Below are 2,649 nucleotides of genomic sequence, written 5' to 3' on the forward strand. Positions count from 1 at the left end.
GGGAGGCTTGTGATGCTCTGGCTGCTGACGCGCAGTCAGGAAAGCTCTTAAAAGAACATGTGTCTTCGCGAGCCACCAAGCTCAGGTTTCATTAAATTTTGTCCCAGATCGCCAGCTCTGACACTAAAAAAGCCCAAGGCAGGGACGTGGTGGTGTTCAGAGCTTTCACAGCGACGCTGGAGGAGGAAAAGCCCTGGCTGGGTCTCGGGGCGCAGCTCCCAGCAAACCCCCTTTGTCAAAGCCGCGTCCGCCCTGGGAGGGCTGGGGACAACTGGGGACATGGGGCTGCTCTGGCTGGAGCTCGCTGCCACCCGCGGCCAGAGCCCTCAATGGGGCCGGAGGAGCCACCAGCACCCACCAACCTACTGTCCCCTTGCAGCGTCCCAGAGAGAAATGGCCCCTAAACTTGCAGCGTCCCAGAGAGAAACGGCCCCTAAACCTCCCACCCCCGGGATGGACCCACACACCCGACTGTCCCCACGTGTGTCCCGGGCTGTTCCCTGAGAGCTCGTCCTGCCTTGGGCTGCTGCTGGCACCTGGAACCCTGCAAGCAGCAGAAATCCTCTTCCTCCTCCTCCTCTTCCTCCTCAGCTCAGCTGGTCCCAGACCCACCCCCCCCTTCTGCCCCAGCAAAATCCTGACTTTCCAGAGAGGGTTAAAAGTGCTTCGGAGCCGCTCTGGCTGCTCAGGTGGTGTGTAATTGCCTCTCCTTTAACAAACTGTTCTCCCTTTCCTTGCAGGAATCACTGCTTTTATCTATTCCTTACCTTTTTTTTCATAATGGGAGAAAAATGTACCTTTAGAGGAAAAAAAAAAACAACCCAACCCACCCAGCCCACGAAGCCATCACGGTGCATCAGCAGTGCGAGGAGATGCTTTGTCCCACATAACCACCGGCTTCAGAGAAGATCAAACTTAGTTGGAGGGACCCAAATCTGCTCTCTGGGATATTTTTGGTTGCCAGCACTGGAGCTGCTGCTAGAGGGAGGATGAGGGACCTTCAGGTCCTGGTGGGATGGCTGGTGTCTGGCTGTATGGGTGGTGGTGATGGGCTTGTGGGTGGTGGTGATCTCTAACAGGTGATGGCAGTGGGCTCATGGGTGGTGGTGATGGGGTCATGGGTGATGGTGATGGGCTTGGGGATGGCAACAGGGTCATGGGTGACACCTGAGCACTTATGGGTGATGGTTATCCCTCACAAATGATGGTGATCACTCATGGGTAATGGCCATGGGGTCACAGGTGATGGCCATGAGGTCATGGGTGATGCTGATCCCTCACAGATGATGGTGATCCCTCACAGATGATGGCCATGAGGTCACAGGTGATGGGCCGATGGGTGATGCTGATCCCTCACAGGCTTTGGTGGGACACCAATGCCACATCCCACCCAACTGAAGACCCTCTTGCAGGACTACAGCCCCTCTGTAGCACGTGCTGCCCCATCCCCAGAGGCACTCAGAGTATTTTATGCTGGCATCCTTCACCCAGGGATGCATCTGGGATTGCTCTGGTGTTTTTGGGGAGCCCTAGTCTGGGTCCACGGGTGGTGGTAGGGATTGAGCAGCTCTGGAAGGAGAAAAGCTGCTGGGTACCCACCATTGCTGCAACATCGCTACATCAAAGCATTCCCAAAACTGGTGTCCATAAAGAGGATGGATCCAGAGGGCTCAAAAATCAGGGATACCCCATAATCCAAGAGAGCAGAGGGTCACCTTTGCCAGCCCCATGTAGGGCTGAGGAGAGGGGGTCTGGGGGAGGGCGGGGGTTAGGGGATTGGGGTGGGTGAGTATGGGTGGTGGTGATGTCTAACAGGTGATGGCAGTGGGCTCAGGTGGTGGTGATGGGGTCATAGGTGATGGTGATGGGCTTGGGGATGGCAACAGGGTCATGGGTGACACCTGAGCACTCATGGGTGATGGTGATCCCTCACAGATGATGGTGATCCCTCACAGATGATGGCCATGAGGTCACAGGTGATGGGCCGATGGGTGATGCTGATCCCTCACAGGCTTTGGTGGGACACCAATGCCACAACCCACCCAACTGAAGACCCTCTTGCAGGACTACAGCCCCTCCGTAGCATGTGCTGCCCCATCCCCAGGGGCTGGTTGTGCAACCTCACTCCTCATTTTGCAGCTGATGGTGGTTTTTCACGTGAAGACACGTGTGTGTCCTGTGCTCCCGTGGCTGCTGAGTGATGTGGTTCACGCCTCTCCCGCACGAGGAACTCCGTTCCTCGTGCGGGAGAGGCATGAGCCACACCACTCAGAGTATTTTATGCTGGCATCCTTCACCCAGGGATGCATCTGGGATTGCTCTGGTGTTTTTGGGGAGCCCTAGTCTGGGTCCACGGGTGGTGGTAGGGATTGAGCAGCTCTGGAAGGAGAAAAGCTGCTGGGTACCCACCATTGCTGCAACATCGCTACATCAAAGCATTCCCAAAACTGGTGTCCATAAAGAGGATGGATCCAGAGGGCTCAAAAATCAGGGATACCCCATAATCCAAGAGAGCAGACTGTAGCACGTGCTGCCCCATCCCCAGAGGCTGGTTGTGCAACCTCACTCCTCCTCGTGCAGCTGATGGTGGTTTTTCATGTGAAGACACGTGTGTGTCCTGTGCTCCCATGGCTGCTGAGTGGTGTGGTT

This window comes from Calidris pugnax, unplaced genomic scaffold (assembly GCF_001431845.1).
Source record: "Calidris pugnax isolate Ruff unplaced genomic scaffold, ASM143184v1 scaffold50, whole genome shotgun sequence".
NCBI classification, from domain to species: Eukaryota; Metazoa; Chordata; class Aves; order Charadriiformes; family Scolopacidae; genus Calidris; species Calidris pugnax.